We start from the raw sequence: 19,805 nt of genomic DNA, 5'->3' as shown, positions 1-19,805 counted from the left end.
TCCGGTTCTTTTTCTTTCAAATAATCATTCAGCTCATTCAATCCTGTTATTAATCCATCTATATTTGTGTAAGACACTCTTAGTTTTCTGCCACTTCCATTGTGTTCTCTGTTTCCCTTATGTTTTTCTTTTGTATGTCGAACTTCCTTAGTTTCATGTTCACTACTCTCCAATAGAATCTCTCTTTCTCTGACTCCGTTCTGTTCTCGTTTTTTGTCTTAGCTTCCAGTCTTTTCTGCTTTTCTTCCTCTCTTTCCTCTTTATTCATTTCTCTTTTTATCCATATCTTTTTGTGTTGTTCACTTGTTGCTAGTTTCCCTGTTTTGGATAAGATATTCTCTGCCGTTGTTTGTGACTTGAATTTAATCTTAATTGGTCTGGTCTTGTCTGTGCTATACTTTCCGAGTCTAAATTTCTCTTCGATTTGTTTCATAATTCCTGGTTCATCTTCCTGAACTGATTCTAGTAATTGGCTTACTTTTTCATTTTCCTCTTTGATTCTTGTGGTTCTATCTGTGTTGTGTTTCTCTTCCATTCCTAATATAATTATACATTTCTTCTTGTCTGCTAAATCCCTTACTATATTCTCATTTTGTCTCATCACTTTAATAACTGAGTCTTCAGTATGTTCTTTCAATTGCTGTTTGACTATGTCAGTGAATGAAATCTTATTTCCTTCTTGGGTTTGCTTCCAATTTTTACTTTCTTTAGCTATTGTTTCTCTGTTTTCTTTACTATTCTTCTTCAATTCCTCATTCTCCCCCTTTACCTCTCTTAACTGTCTTTTTAGTTCTTCTATTTCATCAGTTAAGTTTTTATTCGCCTTTTCCAGTTCTTCCAATCTTTCAACCCTTTTTAAAATGGTGTTCATATGACCTAACCTACTCTCCAAGTCCTCGATCACCTTATCAACCTTCTTCTCTAGTCTTGTCAGTCGGGGGGGGTTTGTGTCCCCCCCACTCTCTTTAAATCCCTTGAAAATATTCTCATCACTTTCTGCTATATTGCTCCTATCTATACCTCTAATCTTCACATTCCTATTAGACATGTTATCATCCAACTCGTCTTGGGGTCGTTTGTCTACCTTACGGCGGCCCGTCAGGGCCATTTCCTCCACCTCCTCATTACCTTCCATTTCCCCAGCAATCCCTCCCCCTCTCCTCTTTCCTTACTTTCCCACTACCCCACGAGCAATTCCCCCCCCCCCTGCAAATACAAAAAGGCACTTCTCTTTGCGTTGGTATCCACAATCTGCACTTTTCTTCAGAGCGTTCTTCAAGCCGTCCGTTCGTTGAAAGTGTGTATTTACCTAGTTGTATTTACCTAGTTGTATTTTACGGGAAGGGGAGCTATGCTCGTGGGTCCCGTCTTCATATCTCATTTTATCTAAACTATTTTTAAATTCATGTATTGTTTTTGCACACACCACTTTCTCATCTAACTTGTTCCAACTGTCTATTGCTCTGTGAGGAAAGCTGTTCTTTTTCAAATCTCTTCTATAGCTGTCTTTTTTTATTTTCTTTCCGTGTCCTCTTGTATTTCTGTCATCCCATTTTATCAGATTCTCTCTATCAGTAATTTCTATGCCTTTCATGATTCTGTAAATAGCTATCAAATCTCCTCTCTCTCTTCTTTGCTCTAGTGTCTGTAGTTTAAGTTTTTGTAGTCTCTCTTCATATGATAGTTTTGAGAGTGTTGGTGCCAGTTTTGTAATTGCTCTTTGTATCCTTTCAAGTTTTTTTATACATTTTTTTGTACTTGGTGACCATATCGTTGCTGCATATTCCAATCTTGGTCTTATCAGGGTGATTAGGATTTTCCTCACCATTTCTTCATCCAGGTATGTAAATGCCACTTTGATTGTTCTTATTAAATTATAAGTTTCTCCAAAAATCTTATTTATATGTTTCTCAGGTGACATATTATTCATAACAATGACTCCCAGGTCCTTCTCATTTTCTACTTTTTTTATTCCTTCTTCTCCCAAATTATATGATCCTGCTATTCTGTTTTTTGCTTTTTCCAAATTCCATTATACTACACTTTTTTGTATTGAACTCCATCTCCCACTTCCTACTCCATTCTTGTACTTTATTTAGATCCCTCTGTAGTGATTCACAATCTTCTTCAGTTTTCACTCTTTTCAGTAGTTTTGCATCATCTGCAAAGAAGCTCATATAGCTTTCAATTCCTTCATCCATATCCTTAATATATATAGCAAACATTATTGGGGCCAGAACTGTTCCCTGCGGGACACCGCTTATTACTTCATTCCATTTTGAGTGCTGATCTCTTATCACTACTCTCATTTTTCTTTCTTGCAAAAAGTCTTCCATCCAATTTAGCAATTTACCTTGTATTCCTCCTTCATATTCTAATTTCTTAAGCAACTTCTTATGTGGTACTTTGTCAAAAGCTTTTTTTAGGTCTAGAAATGCACAATCAGCCCATCCATCTCTTTCTTGTATTATATCTATTAGCCTTGAATAGAAACATATTAAATTGGTGACGCATGACCGTCCTTGTCTGAATCCAAATTGCCTTGGATTTAGTACGTTGTTTTTTTCCAAGTATTTTACCCATCTACTTTTGATAATTCTTTCACAAATTTTTGCTATTGTACTTGTTAGAGAGACTGGTCTATAGTTGGTAGGTTCTTCTTTATTTCCTCCTTTATATATAGGTACTATATTTGCTTTTTTCCAATCTTCTGGAACTTTTCCTTCTTTTAAGGAACTGCTTATTATGCTATGTATTTTGTCTGCCAGTTCATTCCTGCATTCTTTCAGAATCCAGTTTGCTATTTCATCTGGCCCATGCGATTTTCTGACATCAAAATTACCCAAGTGTGTCAATATTTCATTCTTTGTTACTTCTATTTCTTCCATAGGGGGGACTTTTTCTTTCCACTCAATCTCTTCAGGTTGTATATTTTCCCTTGTAAACACTGATTTAAAATGTTTGTTCATAATTTCTGCCATTTCCATTTCCTCAGTGTATTCAACTCCTCCTTGTCTCAATTTCTCCAAGTCTTGTTTGTTTTTCAGTTTATTGTTTACAAATCTGTAGAATAGTTTTGGTTGATCTTTACACTTTTCTATAACATCTTTTTCATATTTTCTTTTTTTCTCTCTGCACTTTTGTACATATTCATTTCTATAACCAGTATATATTTTCCATTTTTCAGGTCTTCTGTCTTTTTTCCATCTGGTCCAGGCTTTGTCTCTTTTGTCTTTTAACTCCCTACAACTTTTGTTGTACCAGCATTTTACATATTCTTTTTCTTGTTTTTGTCTTGGGACATACTTTTCCACTCCTTTTTTGTAAATTTTTGTCAAAATATTCCATTTCTCTTCCACTGATGTTTCTTCTTTGTATATTTCTTCCCAGTTTTCTTGTTGGAAGAATTCTCTTATTTTATCAAAGTTTGTTTTTTCATACATCATTCTTCCTTTTCTATATTGTTCATTTCTTTTCATATATTTTTCTTCATTAAGTTCCAGTTCAATCAATATGTGGTCACTTTTACCTATTGGTGTTTTATATTCAATCTTGTCCACTATTCTAGGTTCAGATGTAATTATTAAGTCTAGCCTCGATGGTTCTTCTTCATTTCTATACCTAGTGTTCTCTTGTATCCATTGTGTCATTGAATGGTCAGTAATCATCTCAAGTAGAGCATTTCCCCATGAGTCATCACCACTCTTTGCTGTCATTTCTTCCCAGCAGATTTCTTTGCAATTAAAGTCGCCCATCATAACTATTCTTCCTCCGTCTTCCATTATTTTAGTTAATGCTATCTTTGTGTCCTCTAACATACTTTTATATTCACTCTCCTCCCATGAGGCTGTTTTCGGAGGCACATAATTGATCACAAATTTTCTGCTCTTCTTATCTCTGTCTTCCACTTCTATCATAATCATCTCTACTGTATTCTTTCCATATATGACACCTTTTACGTTTATATCCTTCTTAGTCAGGAACATAACTCCACCCCCTTGCTTTTTCTCTCTGTTTCTAATCCAATAATTGTATGCATCATGTCCTACACTGTTGGGTGGTAGTGGGCCTTTTAATTTTGTTTCTACAATTCCCATTATGTCCGGTTCTTTTTCTTTCAAATAATCATTCAGCTCATTCAATCCTGTTATTAATCCATCTATATTTGTGTAAGACACTCTTAGTTTTCTGCCACTTCCATTGTGTTCTCTGTTTCCCTTATGTTTTTCTTTTGTATGTCGAACTTCCTTAGTTTCATGTTCACTACTCTCCAATAGAATCTCTCTTTCTCTGACTCCGTTCTGTTCTCGTTTTTTGTCTTAGCTTCCAGTCTTTTCTGCTTTTCTTCCTCTCTTTCCTCTTTATTCATTTCTCTTTTTATCCATATCTTTTTGTGTTGTTCACTTGTTGCTAGTTTCCCTGTTTTGGATAAGATATTCTCTGCCGTTGTTTGTGACTTGAATTTAATCTTAATTGGTCTGGTCTTGTCTGTGCTATACTTTCCGAGTCTAAATTTCTCTTCGATTTGTTTCATAATTCCTGGTTCATCTTCCTGAACTGATTCTAGTAATTGGCTTACTTTTTCATTTTCCTCTTTGATTCTTGTGGTTCTATCTGTGTTGTGTTTCTCTTCCATTCCTAATATAATTATACATTTCTTCTTGTCTGCTAAATCCCTTACTATATTCTCATTTTGTCTCATCACTTTAATAACTGAGTCTTCAGTATGTTCTTTCAATTGCTGTTTGACTATGTCAGTGAATGAAATCTTATTTCCTTCTTGGGTTTGCTTCCAATTTTTACTTTCTTTAGCTATTGTTTCTCTGTTTTCTTTACTATTCTTCTTCAATTCCTCATTCTCCCCCTTTACCTCTCTTAACTGTCTTTTTAGTTCTTCTATTTCATCAGTTAAGTTTTTATTCGCCTTTTCCAGTTCTTCCAATCTTTCAACCCTTTTTAAAATGGTGTTCATATGACCTAACCTACTCTCCAAGTCCTCGATCACCTTATCAACCTTCATCTCTAGTCTTGTCAGTCGGGGGGGGTTTGAGTCCCCCCCCACTCTCTTTAAATCCCTTGAAAATATTCTCATCACTTTCTGCTATATTGCTCCTATCTATACCTCTAATCTTCACATTCCTATTAGACATGTTATCATCCAACTCGTCTTGGGGTCTTTTGTCTACCCGGCGGCCCGTCAGGGCCATTTCCTCCACCTCCTCATTACCTTCCATTTCCCCAGTAATCCCTCCCCCTCTCCTCTTTCCTTACTTTCCCACTACCTCACGAGCAATTCCCCCCCCCCCTGCAAATACAAAAAGGCACTTCTCTTTGCGTTGGTATCCACAATCTGCACTTTTCTTCAGAGCGTTCGTCAAGCCGTCCGTTCGTTGAAAGTGTGTGTGTGTGTATTTACCTAGTTGTATTTACCTAGTTGTATTTTACGGGAAGGGGAGCTATGCTCGTGGGGTCCCGTCTTCATATCTCATTTTATCTAAACTATTTTTAAATTCATGTATTGTTTTTGCACACACCACTTTCTCATCTAACTTGTTCCAACTGTCTATTGCTCTGTGAGGAAAGCTGTTCTTTTTCAAATCTCTTCTATAGCTGTCTTTTTTTATTTTCTTTCCGTGTCCTCTTGTATTTCTGTCATCCCATTTTATCAGATTCTCTCTATCAGTAATTTCTATGCCTTTCATGATTCTGTAAATAGCTATCAAATCTCCTCTCTCTCTTCTTTGCTCTAGTGTCTGTAGTTTAAGTTTTTGTAGTCTCTCTTCATATGATAGTTTTGAGAGTGTTGGTGCCAGTTTTGTAATTGCTCTTTGTATTCTTTCAAGTTTTTTTATACATTTTTTTGTACTTGGTGACCATATCGTTGCTGCATATTCCAATCTTGGTCTTATCAGGGTGATTAGGATTTTCCTCACCATTTCTTCATCCAGGTATGTAAATGCCACTTTGATTGTTCTTATTAAATTATAAGTTTCTCCAAAAATCTTATTTATATGTTTCTCAGGTGACATATTATTCATAACAATGACTCCCAGGTCCTTCTCATTTTCTACTTTTTTTATTCCTTCTTTTCCCAAATTATATGATCCTGTTATTCTGTTTTTGCTTTTTCCAAATTCCATTATACTACACTTTTTTGTATTGAACTCCATCTCCCACTTCCTACTCCATTCTTGTACTTTATTTAGATCTCTCTGTAGTGATTCACAATCTTCTTCAGTTTTCACTCTTTTCAGTAATTTTGCATCATCTGCAAAGAAGCTCATATAGCTTTCAATTCCTTCATCCATATCATTAATATATATAGCAAACATTATTGGGGCCAGAACTGTTCCCTGCGGGACACCGCTTATTACTTCATTCCATTTTGAGTGCTGATCTCTTATCACTACTCTCATTTTTCTTTCTTGCAAAAAGTCTTCCATCCAATTTAGCAATTTACCTTGTATTCCTCCTTCATATTCTAATTTCTTAAGCAACTTCTTATGTGGTACTTTGTCAAAAGCTTTTTTTAGGTCTAGAAATGCACAATCAGCCCATCCATCTCTTTCTTGTATTATATCTATTAGCCTTGAATAGAAACATATTAAATTGGTGACGCATGACCGTCCTTGTCTGAATCCAAATTGCCTTGGATTTAGTACGTTGTTTTTTTCCAAGTATTTTACCCATCTACTTTTGATAATTCTTTCACATATTTTTGCTATTGTACTTGTTAGAGAGACTGGTCTATAGTTGGTAGGTTCTTCTTTATTTCCTCCTTTATATATAGGTACTATATTTGCTTTTTTCCAATCTTCTGGAACTTTTCCTTCTTTTAAGGAACTGCTTATTATGCTATGTATTTTGTCTGCCAGTTCATTCCTGCATTCTTTCAGAATCCAGTTTGCTATTTCATCTGGCCCATGCGATTTTCTGACATCAAAATTACCCAAGTGTGTCAATATTTCATTCTTTGTTACTTCTATTTCTTCCATAGGGGGGACTTTTTCCTTCCACTCAATCTCTTCAGGTTGTATATTTTCCCTTGTAAACACTGATTTAAAATGTTTGTTCATAATTTCTGCCATTTCCATTTCCTCAGTGTATTCAACTCCTCCTTGTCTTAATTTCTCTAAGTCTTGTTTGTTTTTCAGTTTATTGTTTACAAATCTGTAGAATAGTTTTGGTTGATCTTTACACTTTTCTATAACATCTTTTTCATATTTTCTTTTTTCCTCTCTGCACTTTTGTACATATTCATTTCTATAACCAGTATATATTTTCCATTTTTCAGGTCTTCTGTCTTTTTTCCATCTGTTCCAGGCTTTGTCTCTTTTGTCCTTTAACTCCCTACAACTTTTGTTGTACCAGCATTTTACATATTCTTTTTCTTGTTTTTGTCTTGGGACATACTTTTCCACTCCTTTTTTGTAAATTTTTGTCAAAATATTCCATTTCTCTTCCACTGTTGTTTCTTCTTTGTATATTTCTTCCCAGTTTTCTTGTTGGAAGAATTCTCTTATTTTATCAAAGTTTGTTTTTTCATACATCATTCTTCCTTTTCTATATTGTTCATTTCTTTTCATATATTTTTCTTCATTAAGTTCCAGTTCAATCAATATGTGGTCACTTTTACCTATTGGTGTTTTATATTCAATCTTGTCCACTATTCTAGGTTCAGATGTAATTATTAAGTCTAGCCTCGATGGTTCTTCTTCATTTCTATACCTAGTGTTCTCTTGTATCCATTGTGTCATTGAATGGTCAGTAATCATCTCAAGTAGAGCATTTCCCCATGAGTCATCACCACTCTTTACTGTCATTTCTTCCCAGCAGATTTCTTTGCAATTAAAGTCGCCCATCATAACTATTCTTCCTCCGTCTTCCATTATTTTAGTTAATGCTATCTTTGTGTCCTCTAACATACTTTTATGTTCCCTCTCCTCCCATGAGGCTGTTTTCGGAGGCACATAATTGATCACAAATTTTCTGCTCTTCTTATCTCGGTCTTCCACTTCTATCATAATCATCTCTACTGTATTCTTTCCATATATGACACCTTTCACGTTTATATCCTTCTTAGTCAGGAACATAACTCCACCCCCTTGCTTTTTCTCTCTGTTTCTAATCCAATAATTGTATGCATCATGTCCTACACTGTTGGGTGGTAGTGGGCCTTTTAATTTTGTTTCTACAATTCCCATTATGTCCGGTTCTTTTTCTTTCAAATAATCATTCAGCTCATTCAATCCTGTTATTAATCCATCTATATTTGTGTAAGACACTCTTAGTTTTCTGCCACTTCCATTGTGTTCTCTGTTTCCCTTATGTTTTTCTTTTGTATGTCGAACTTCCTTAGTTTCATGTTCACTACTCTCCAATAGAATCTCTCTTTCTCTGACTCCGTTCTGTTCTCGTTTTTTGTCTTAGCTTCCAGTCTTTTCTGCTTTTCTTCCTCTCTTTCCTCTTTATTCATTTCTCTTTTTATCCATATCTTTTTGTGTTGTTCACTTGTTGCTAGTTTCCCTGTTTTGGATAAGATATTCTCTGCCGTTGTTTGTGACTTGAATTTAATCTTAATTGGTCTGGTCTTGTCTGTGCTATACTTTCCGAGTCTAAATTTCTCTTCGATTTGTTTCATAATTCCTGGTTCATCTTCCTGAACTGATTCTAGTAATTGGCTTACTTTTTCATTTTCCTCTTTGATTCTTGTGGTTCTATCTGTGTTGTGTTTCTCTTCCATTCCTAATATAATTATACATTTCTTCTTGTCTGCTAAATCCCTTACTATATTCTCCTTTTGTCTCATCACTTTAATAACTGAGTCTTCAGTATGTTCTTTCAATTGCTGTTTGACTATGTCAGTGAATGAAATCTTATTTCCTTCTTGGGTTTGCTTCCAATTTTTACTTTCTTTAGCTATTGTTTCTCTGTTTTCTTTACTATTCTTCTTCAATTCCTCATTCTCCCCCTTTACCTCTCTTAACTGTCTTTTTAGTTCTTCTATTTCATCAGTTAAGTTTTTATTCGCCTTTTCCAGTTCTTCCAATCTTTCAACCCTTTTTAAAATGGTGTTCATATGACCTAACCTACTCTCCAAGTCCTCGATCACCTTATCAACCTTCATCTCTAGTCTTGTCAGTCGGGGGGGGTTTGAGTCCCCCCCACTCTCTTTAAATCCCTTGAAAATATTCTCATCACTTTCTGCTATATTGCTCCTATCTATACCTCTAATCTTCACATTCCTATTAGACATGTTATCATCCAACTCGTCTTGGGGTCTTTTGTCTACCCGGCGGCCCGTCAGGGCCATTTCCTCCACCTCCTCATTACCTTCCATTTACCCAGTAATCCCTCCCCCTCTCCTCTTTCCTTACTTTCCCACTACCTCACGAGCAATTTCCCCCCCCCCTGCAAATACAAAAAGGCACTTCTCTTTGCGTTGGTATCCACAATCTGCACTTTTCTTCAGAGCGTTCGTCAAGCCGTCCGTTCGTTGAAAGTGTGTGTGTGTGTGTATTTACCTAGTTGTACCTAGTTGTATTTTACGGGAAGGGGAGCTATGCTCGTGGGGTCCCGTCTTCATATCTCATTTTATCTAAACTATTTTTAAATTCATGTATTGTTTTTGCACACACCACTTTCTCATCTAACTTGTTCCAACTGTCTATTGCTCTGTGAGGAAAGCTGTTCTTTTTCAAATCTCTTCTATAGCTGTCTTTTTTTATTTTCTTTCCGTGTCCTCTTGTATTTCTGTCATCCCATTTTATCAGATTCTCTCTATCAGTAATTTCTATGCCTTTCATGATTCTGTAAATAGCTATCAAATCTCCTCTCTCTCTTCTTTGCTCTAGTGTCTGTAGTTTAAGTTTTTGTAGTCTCTCTTCATATGACAGTTTTGAGAGTGTTGGTGCCAATTTTGTAATTGCTCTTTGTATTCTTTCAAGTTTTTTTATACATTTTTTTGTACTTGGTGACCATATCGTTGCTGCATATTCCAATCTTGGTCTTATCAGGGTGATTAGGATTTTCCTCACCATTTCTTCATCCAGGTATGTAAATGCCACTTTGATTGTTCTTATTAAATTATAGGTTTCTCCAAAAGTCTTATTTATATGTTTCTCAGGTGACATATTATTCATAACAATGACTCCCAGGTCCTTCTCATTTTCTACTCTTTTTATTCCTTCTTCTCCCAAATTATATGATCCTGTTATTCTGTTTTTGCTTTTTCCAAATTCCATTATACTACACTTTTTTGTATTGAACTCCATCTCCCACTTCCTACTCCATTCTTGTACTTTATTTAGATCACTCTGTAGTGATTCACAATCTTCTTCAGTTTTCACTCTTTTCAGTAGTTTTGCATCATCTGCAAAGAAGCTCATATAGCTTTCAATTCCTTCATCCATATCATTAATATATATAGCAAACATTATTGGGGCCAGAACTGTTCCCTGCGGGACACCGCTTATTACTTCATTCCATTTTGAGTGCTGATCTCTTATCACTACTCTCATTTTTCTTTCTTGCAAAAAGTCTTCCATCCAATTTAGCAATTTACCTTGTATTCCTCCTTCATATTCTAATTTCTTAAGCAGCTTCTTATGTGGTACTTTGTCAAAAGCTTTTTTTAGGTCTAGAAATGCACAATCAGCCCATCCATCTCTTTCTTGTATTATATCTATTAGCCTTGAATAGAAACATATTAAATTGGTGACGCATGACCGTCCTTGTCTGAATCCAAATTGCCTTGGATTTAGTACGTTGTTTTTTTCCAAGTATTTTACCCATCTACTTTTGATAATTCTTTCACATATTTTTGCTATTGTACTTGTTAGAGAGACTGGTCTATAGTTGGTAGGTTCTTCTTTATTTCCTCCTTTATATATAGGTACTATATTTGCTTTTTTCCAATCTTCTGGAACTTTTCCTTCTTTTAAGGAACTGCTTATTATGCTATGTATTTTGTCTGCCAGTTCATTCCTGCATTCTTTCAGAATCCAGTTTGCAATTTCATCTGGCCCATGCGATTTTCTGACATCAAAATTACCCAAGTGTGTCAATATTTCATTCTTTGTTACTTCTATTTCTTCCATAGGGGGGACTTTTTCCTTCCACTCAATCTCTTCAGGTTGTATATTTTCCCTTGTAAACACTGATTTAAAATGTTTGTTCATAATTTCTGCCATTTCCATTTCTTCAGTGTATTCAACTCCTCCTTGTCTTAATTTCTCCAAGTCTTGTTTGTTTTTCAGTTTATTGTTTACAAATCTGTAGAATAGTTTTGGTTGATCTTTACACTTTTCTATAACATCTTTTTCATATTTTCTTTTTTCCTCTCTGCACTTTTGTACATATTCATTTCTATAACCAGTATATATTTTCCATTTTTCAGGTCTTCTGTCTTTTTTCCATCTGGTCCAGGCTTTGTCTCTTTTGTCTTTTAACTCCCTACAACTTTTGTTGTACCAGCATTTTACATATTCTTTTTCTTGTTTTTGTCTTGGGACATACTTTTCCACTCCTTTTTTGTAAATTTTTGTCAAAATATTCCATTTCTCTTCCACTGATGTTTCTTCTTTGTATATTTCTTCCCAGTTTTCTTGTTGGAAGAATTCTCTTATTTTATCAAAGTTTGTTTTTTCATACATCATTCTTCCTTTTCTATATTGTTCATTTCTTTTCATATATTTTTCTTCATTAAGTTCCAGTTCAATCAATATGTGGTCACTTTTACCTATTGGTGTTTTATATTCAATCTTGTCCACTATTCTAGGTTCAGATGTAATTATTAAGTCTAGCCTCGATGGTTCTTCTTCATTTCTATACCTAGTGCTCTCTTGTATCCATTGTGTCATTGAATGGTCAGTAATCATCTCAAGTAGAGCATTTCCCCATGAGTCATCACCACTCTTTACTGTCATTTCTTCCCAGCAGATTTCTTTGCAATTAAAGTCGCCCATCATAACTATTCTTCCTCCGTCTTCCATTATTTTAGTTAATGCTATCTTTGTGTCCTCTAACATACTTTTATGTTCACTCTCCTCCCATGAGGCTGTTTTCGGAGGCACATAATTGATCACAAATTTTCTGCTCTTCTTATCTCTGTCTTCCACTTCTATCATAATCATCTCTACTGTATTCTTTCCATATATGACACCTTTCACGTTTATATCCTTCTTAGTCAGGAACATAACTCCACCCCCTTGTTTTTTCTCTCTGTTTCTAATCCAATAATTGTATGTATCATGTCCTACACTGTTGGGTGGTAGTGGGCCTTTTAATTTTGTTTCTACAATTCCCATTATGTCCGGTTCTTTTTCTTTCAAATAATCATTCAGTTCATTCAATCCTGTTATCAATCCATCTATATTTGTGTAAGACACTCTTAGTTTTCTGCCACTTCCATTGTGTTCTCTGTTTCCCTTATGTTTTTCTTTAGTATGTCGAACTGCTTTATTTTCATGTTCACTACTCTCCAATAGAATCTCTCTTTCTCTGACTCCGTTCTTTCCTCGTTTTTTGCCTTAGCTTCAATTCTTTTCTGCTTTTCTGCCTCTCTTTCCTCCTTATTCATTTCTCTTTTTATCCATACCTTTTTATATTGATCATTTGTTGCTAGTTTCCCTGTCTTGGATAGAATTTTTTCTGCCGTTGTTTGTGACCTGAATTTAATCTTAATTGGTCTGGTCTTATCTGTACTATATTTTCCGAGTCTGAATTTTTCCTCAATTTCCTTTATAATTTCTGGTTCATCTTCCTGGACTAATTTTAATAAACTGCTTACTCTTTCATTTTCCTCCTTGATTCTTGCGGTTCTATCTGGGTTATGTTTCTCTTCCATTCCTAATATAATTATACATTTCTTTTTGTCAGCTAATTCTCTTACTATATTCTCCTTCTGTCTCATCACTTTAATAACTGAGTCTTCATTATGTTCTTTCAATTGCTGTTTGACTATGTCAGTGAATGAAACCTTATTCCCTTCTTGAGTTATTCTCCAATTTTTAACTTCTGTAGCTATTTTCTCTCTATTTTCATTACTATTCTTCTTCAATTTCTCATTCTCCTCCTTTACATTTCCTAACTGTCTTTTTAGATCCTCTATTTCTTCAGTTAAGTTTCTGTTAGCCTTCTCTAGTTGTTCCAACCTTTCAATTCTCTGGAAAATGGAGTCTACGTTACCTAACTTACGTTCCAAGTCCTCGATCACCTTATCAACTCTCTCCTCTAGTCTTATCAGTCGGGGGGGGGGGTTGTGTCCCCCCCACCCTCTTTAAATCCCTGGAACATATTCTCGTCACTTTCTTCTGTATTGCTCCTCTCTATACTTCTAATCTTTACATTTTTATTAGACATTTGATTCTCACTCAGTCTTTTGTTTACTTTCCGCTTGTCTGGCTGGGCAAAGTCTACTCCCTCCTCATTTCCTTCCATTTCCCTCAGTAATCCCTCCCCTTTTCCTCTTTCCCTACGTTCCCACTACTCCACGAGCAATTTCCCCCCCACCCTGCAAAAACACTAGGCACTTCTCTTTGCGTTGGGATCCACAGACTTCAGTTTTCTTCAGAGCGTCATCCAAGCCGTCCATTCGCTGAAGTGTGTGTGTGTGTGTGTGTGTGTGCAGAAAAAAAACACTGGGAAATAAGCTTAGTCCGAACGTTTTCGTCTATTTATGACATTATCAAGGAATACACAGTTACAGAGACAAAGGTGGATATATATACATAAAGTAGAAGACAAGCTAGGAACATGGGAAGGACACACAAGATGCTTCACAATCAGGTAGAGCCGATGTTTACATATACGGACGTTTGGTCCATGACGTCACCCCGGCTTAGTAGCACTAGAAGTTCTTACAATTTTATCAATAACAAAATCATCAAGCTTAAATAATCCTAAACTTAAATTGATATTATGGTCAAAGGTTTGTTTAATATGACTGGATTCAATAATATTTCTTTCTAATAAGGATCTACAAGAAATTATTACATTAGAATTATCCCAGTCAATAGGATGATTGTGGTCTCTTACATGGACAAAAAGGCCACTGGAACTTTGCCCACTCCTTACACTATATTTGTGCTGATTTATCCTAGTTTTTAAATCTTTACCAGTTTGGCCGATATAAAATTTGTTACATTTAAGGCATGGAATAGAGTAAACACAACCCTCATTTACTTCAGGTGAATTTTTAATGAGCTTACTTTTTATAGTATTATTATTTTTGAAAACCAAGTTGATGTTGAATTGTTTGAGAATATTAGGCAGACCAACTAATTTCTCACTGTAAGGAAGAACCAAAAGGTTCTTTTTGTCAAATACTTTTCTTACGTGTGAGGTGTTATGGAAAGTTTTGTAAGCCATTTTATGAGATATGTCTACTAAGTGCTTTAGATATTTTAATTCAGAAGCTATGCTATATATCTTCCTCAGCTCATCATCCAAAAATTCCAGGCTACATATCCTGTAAGCTCTAAGAAACATAGAACTAAAGACAGAAAGTTTTGTCTTCTGATGATGAGCCGAGTAAAAGTGGACATATGATGCGACATTAGTAGGTTTTCTATAAACGTCATATTTAAATTGTTTACCATTGTGTGTATATATATATATATATATATATATATATATATATATGTATACACACACACACACACACACCCTTTCAACCGAATGGACGGCGTGAACTGGTGTTCCAAAGAAAAAGGAAAAACTACGTGGATCACAGCATTCAGGAAGTGCCTATTGTATTTATAGGGAAGGGGAGTGCTCGTGAAATAGTGGGGAAGGGAAGGGATATTGAGGGAAATGGAAGGAAATGAGGAAGGGGAGGACTTAGTCCAAGAGTCTAGACGGCTGATAAACAAACGTCGAACGGACGACTTGGATTTAGATGAGGGGACTAACAAAAATGTAAAGATCAGAAACATAGATAAGAGCAGTTCAATAGAAGGTGAGGATGATAATTTCCGAGGATTCAATGAAGGGGCGGCGGATACCAACCTCCCCCGACTGGCAAAACTGGAGGAAAAACTTGAAAAAATGTCTGACAACAGGGAAGTTAGGTTTGGCAAAATGTCAAAAATTGCTGAGAGGTTTGAAAAATTGGAAGAACTAGAGAAGGCGAACAAAAACTTAACTGATGAAATAGAAGACCTAAAAAGACAGTTAAAAGAAGTAAAGGTGGAGAATGAAGAATTAAAGAGGAATAATAAAGAAAACAGAAAGGCCATAACTAAAGAAGCTAAGAATTGGAAGACAACCCAAGAAGACAATAAAGTTTCATTCACTCAAATAGTCAAACAGCCATAGAAATAACACACTGAATACACACTTATAAAAGTGATGAGACAAACTGAGAATATAGTAAGCGATTTAGTAGACAAAAAGAAATGTATAATCATACTAGGAATGGAAGAGTAACACAACCCAGATAGAACCACAAGAATCAAAGAGGAAAATGAAAAAGTAAGCCAATTACTAGAATCACTTCAGGAAGATGAACCAGAAATTATGAAACAAATCGAAGAGAAGTTCAGATTCGGAAAGTATACTACAGATAAGACCAGACCAATTAAGATTAAATTCAGGTCACAAACGACGGCAGAGAATATCTTATCCAAAACAGGGAAACTAGCAATAAGTGAACAATATAAAAATGTATGGATAAAAAGGGAAAGAGGAAAGAGAGGAAGAAAAACAGAAAAAACTTCAAGCTAAGGAAAAAAACGAGAACAGAACGGAGTCAGAAAAAGAGAGATTCTAATGGAGAGTAGTGAATATGAAACTAAGGAAAGTCGACATACAAGAGAAAAACAAAATGGAAACAGAGAACACAATGGAAGTGGCAGAAAACTAAGAGTGTCTTACACAAATATAGATGGATTAATAACAGGATTGAATGAGCTGAATGATTATTTGAAGGAAAAAGAACTGGACATAATGGGAATTGTAGAAACAAAATTAAAAGGTCCACTACCACCCAACAGTGTAGGACATGATGCATATAATTATTGGATTAGAAACAGAGAGAAAAAGCAAGGGGGTGGAGTTATGTTCCTGACTAAGAAGGATATAAACGTGAAGTGTGTCACATATGGAAAGAATACAGTAGAGATGATAATGATGGAAGTAGAAGACAGAGATAAGAAGAGCAGAAAGTTTGTGATAAATTATGTGCCCCCAAAAACAGCCTCATGGGAAGAGAGTGAACATAAAAGTATGTTAGAGGACACAAAAAATAGCATTAAACAAGATAATGGAAGATGGAGGAAGAATAGTTATGATGGGCGACTTTAATTGCAAAGAAATCTGCTGGGAAGAAATGACAGTAAAGGGTGGAGACGGCTCATGGGGAAATGCTCTACTTGAGATGATTACTGACCATACAATGACACAATGGATACAGGAGAACACTAGGTATAGAAATGAAGAAGAGCCATCGAGACTAGACCTAATAATTACATCTGAACCTAGAATAGTGGACAAGATTGAAAAGCACCAATAAGTAAAAGTGACCACATATTGATTGAACTGGAACTTAATGAAGAAAAATATATGAAAAGAAATGAACAATATAGAAAAGGAAGAATGATGTATGAAAAAACAAACTTTGATAAAATAAGAGAATTCTTTCAAAAAGAAAACTGGGAAGAAATATACAAAGAAGAAACAACAGTGGAAGAGAAATGGAATATTTTGACAAAAATTTACAAAAAAAGGAGTGGAAAAGTATGTCCCAAGACAAAAACAAGAAAAAGAATATGTAAAATGCTGGTACAACAAAAGTTGTAGGGAGTTAAAAGACAAAAGAGACAAAGCCTGGACCAGATGGAAAAAAGACAGAAGACCTGAAAAATGGAAAATATATACTGGTTATAGAAATGAATATGTACAAACGTGCAGAGAGGAAAAGAGAAAATATGAAAAAGATGTCATAGAAAAGTGTAAAGATCAACCAAAACTATTCTACAGATTTGTAAACAATAAACTGAAAAACAAACAAGATTTGGAGAAATTAAGACAAGGGGGAGTTGAATACACAGAGGAAATGGAAATGGCGGAAATTATGAACAAACATTTTAAATCAGTGTTTACAAGGGAGAACATACAACCTGAAGAGAACGAATGGAAAGAGAAAGTCCCCCCTATGAAAGAAATAGAAGTAACAAAGAATGAAATATTGATACACTTGAGTAATCTTGATGTCAGAAAATCGCATGGACCAGATGAAATAGTAAACTGGATTTTGAAAGAATGCAGGAATGAACTGGCAGACAAAATACATAGCATACTAAACAGTTCCTTGAAAGAAGGAAAAGTTCCAGAAGATTGGAAAAAAGCAAATATAGTACCTATATATAAAGGAGGAAATAAAGAAGAACCTACCAACTATAGACCAGTCTCTCTAACAAGTATAATAGCAATTTTTTTTGAAAGAATTATCAAAAGTAGATGGGTAAAATATTTAGAAAAAAAAACAACGTGCTAAACCCAAGGCAATTTGGATTCAGACAAGGATGATCATGCGTCACCAATTTAATATGTTTCTATTCAAGGCTAATAGATATAATACATTATTGGGGCCAGTACTGCTCCTTGTGGAACTCCACTAATCACCTCATCCCAATTGGAATGTTTGTCTCTTATCACCACTCTCATTTTCCTTTCATGCAAGAAGTCTTCCATCCACTTAAGTTGTTTGCCCTGTATTCCTCCTGCATTTTCTAATTTCTCAAGCAATTTCTTACGTGGCACCTTATCAAAACCCCTTTTTATGTCTAGAAAGGCACAATCAGCCCATCCATCACTTTTCTGTATTATATCTATTAGTCTTGAATAAAAGCACATCAATTTTGTGACACATGATCTTCCTTGTCTAAATCCAAACTGCCTCGGATTTAGTACATTGTTTTTTTTTTTCAAATGCTTTAACCATCTAATTTTGATCATTCTTTCACAAATTTTTGTTGTTTACAAATCTATAAAATAGTTTTGGTTCATCTTTACATCTTTTTATGACATCCTTTTTGTATTTTCTCTTCTCTTCTCTGGACACTTGTACATATTAATTTCTATAACCATTATATATTTTCCATTTTTTTTTCTTTCCTCCATTTTATCCAAGCTTTATCCCTTTTATCTTTTAACTCTATATCTTTTGTTGTATCAACATTTTACATATCCTTTTTCTTGTTTTTGTCTTGGAACATACTTTTCCACTCCTTATAAATATTTATTTATTTATCTATTTATTTATTTTATTATTATTATTTTTCATTTCTCTTCTACTGTTCTTTCCTCTTTGTATATCCTTTCCCAGTCTATTTTTTGACAAAAATCTCATTTTATCAATGTTTTTCCCTACATCATTCTTCCCTTTCTATACTGTTCGTTTTTTATCATGTATTTTTCTTCATTTAGTTCCAGTTCTACTAATATGTGGTCACTTTTACTTAGTGGTGTCTTATATTCAATCTTGTCCACTATTTCATGTTCGGATGTGATTATTAGGTCTAGTCTCGATGGCTCTTCCTCGTTTCTATACCTAGTATTCTCTTGTATCCATTGTATCATTGTATGTTCTATAATCATATCAAGTAGTACATTTCCCCATAGATTGTCTTCACCCTTCACTGGCATTTCTTCCCACCAGATTTCTTTACAGTTAAAGTCACCCATTATAACTATTCTTCCTCCATCTTCCATTATCCTATTTAGTGTTATCCTTGTGTCTTCTAACATATTTTTGTGTTCTCTCTGTTCCCACGAAGCCGTTTTAGGAGGCACATAATTTACCACAAACGCCCTACTCTTCTTGTCCCTGTCCTCTATTTCCATCATAATTATTTCCACTCCATTATTTCCATATGTAGCATTCTTTACATTTATATCCTTCTTAGTCAGGAATATAACTCCACCACCTTGTTTTACTTCTCTGTTTCTAATCCAACAATTATATACACCATGTCCTACACTGTTGGGTGGTAATGGACCTTTCAATTTTGTCTCCACAATTCCCATTATGTCAGGTTCCTTTCCCATAAGATAATCATTCAGTTCATTCAAGCTTGTCATTAATCCATATATATTTGTAAAGGACACTTTTAATTTTCTTTTACCTCCATCCTGTTTTCTGTTTCCCTTCTGTTTGTCTCTTCTTTGAACCATTTCCTCATTTTCATATCCACTACTCTCCAATAGAATTTCTCTTTGACTCTGTTCTGTTCTCGTTTTTTTTTTTTTCTTTCTTAGATTCGATTCTTTTTGTTTTCTCTTCCCCTCTTTCCTCTTTATTCATCTCTATTTTTATACAAAACTGTTCTGATCACTTTCTGCTAGTTTTCCTGTTTTGATAAGATATTCTCTGCTGTTGTTTGTGACCTGAATTTAACCTTAATTGGTCCGGACTTGTCTATACTGTATTTCCCCAGTCTATATATTTCTTCAATTTCTCTCCCTATTTCCTGTTCACCATCTTAAGATATTTTTAGTACCTTGTTCAGTCTTTCTTTCTCATCTCTTACTCTTGTAGTCCTATTTGGATTATGTTTCTCTTCCACTCCTAATGTAATTGTACATTTTTTATCTGCTAAGTATCTTACTATATTCTCCTTCTCTCATAACTTCAATAAATGTGCCCTTAGTGTGTTCTTTCATCTGTTGTTTCACTATATCTCTAAATTCAATTTTGCTGAACCTTTTCCCAACCACTTACCTCTTTTGCTATGGACTCTTTATTCTCTTTAATATTCCTCTTTAATTCCTCATTCTCATCCTTTACTTCTTTTAACTGTCTT

The 19,805-nt window shown here is 34.9% G+C and overlaps 1 protein-coding gene across 3 annotated transcripts in view; it reads left to right on the top strand.

The window, feature by feature from the left end:
* LOC143028177 (carbonyl reductase [NADPH] 1-like) overlaps window positions 1–19,805 on the top strand; it is a 46,462-nt gene that overhangs the window by 17,507 nt on the left and 9,150 nt on the right. The gene's annotated exons all lie outside the window — the stretch shown is intronic.

The sequence above is a fragment of the Oratosquilla oratoria genome, chromosome 9 (assembly GCF_046742065.1).
Source record: "Oratosquilla oratoria isolate Oo_2021 chromosome 9, ASM4674206v1, whole genome shotgun sequence".
In the NCBI taxonomy this organism is placed as follows: Eukaryota; Metazoa; Arthropoda; class Malacostraca; order Stomatopoda; family Squillidae; genus Oratosquilla; species Oratosquilla oratoria.
The sequence above is the reverse complement of the archived record's forward strand: the minus strand, read 5'-3'. Positions and strand labels throughout refer to the sequence as shown.